We start from the raw sequence: 1,180 nt of genomic DNA on the forward strand, positions 1-1,180 counted from the left end.
TTGGAGCAGCTGGAAAAGACACAAACAAAACCCAGACGCCAGTTAGTCCAGAACTGCCTCCCTCTGACCCAGGTGAACTTGTTGAGGGCTAACCTGCCTATGACTTGGCCCACCCTCTGCACATGCTGCTCCTTCAGCCTGGAGGCTCTCCCCTCATTCCTACCCTTCACAACTCAGCAGTCCCCAGCAGAAGTTTTCACATACACGCCTCACCCGTGCTGACCCTTCCTCCAGGCTCCTGAATCACTTGTCCACAATACCTGCCTCCAGCTTGCACCTGTGAAAGGGTGACCTGAAGACCTGGGGGTGGGGTCCCAGCCCTCCTTTGATGCAGGAGTGGATAAGTTCAGAGAATTTAGGTCACACAGTAGATGGGAGGCCTTGTTCTCCAACTCCACTCTCCTTGCCTCTCACTGGCTGGGGCAGTGACTTGATTCCTATAGAGGCTGGGGAAGAGCTTAAAGGCAGGCAGTTATTTCTGAGAACGCTTATCTCCTGGGGATGTTAGGGTTCGAAAGACCTGTGACTTGCTCAGGATGCCACAGCCCTTTCAGACTGAGCGCGATGGCTCTTGGAGGAGTTTCGTGTCCCCTTCCCAAGCCCGCTCCGTGGAGCAGTACGGACGGGATGGCCCCCCGAGGACTGCGGATTGCAGACAGTTCACGGAGGTAGCAGTTAATAGGGGTCTTGCGGCTCCCCCGACCCCGTTCGCCCTGGGAAACCCCATCCCCAGCCAGCCGTCTCGCTGTTCCTTTAAGGTCGGGCGCGGCACCTGGAGCCACCCGGAGCCGGTCCACCCGGGAGTCTCCGCCCGTCCAGCTGCCAGCCGGGAGGACGCGGATCCGAGGAGAGGTGGGGCGGGCCGCGTCCCGGAGCCCAAGCGCAGGTTCCCCGCAGCCGTCTGCTAAGCCTGGGGCAGGAGTGGGGCTGGTCATCACCGGAGTCGACAGCCAAGCAGGACTCCGTGCGCCCCTCAAAGCCCCCACCCGGTGGCCGAGCCCCTGCGCGGTGAAGGGGACTTGGCACCGCTCCCACCGGGACCGGGACGGGACCCTTGAACTAGACCCCCCGCCGGACGTTAGCGTTTCTGCGGGGGCGTGGAGAGCAGGGCTGGGCGACGGTCGCCAGGGCCGCCCCTAACGCTAGGCGCCCCCAGCAGGCCGGAGGGACCGCCTTTCCC

The sequence above is a fragment of the Ovis aries genome, chromosome 1 (assembly GCF_016772045.2).
Source record: "Ovis aries strain OAR_USU_Benz2616 breed Rambouillet chromosome 1, ARS-UI_Ramb_v3.0, whole genome shotgun sequence".
NCBI lineage: Eukaryota > Metazoa > Chordata > Mammalia > Artiodactyla > Bovidae > Ovis > Ovis aries.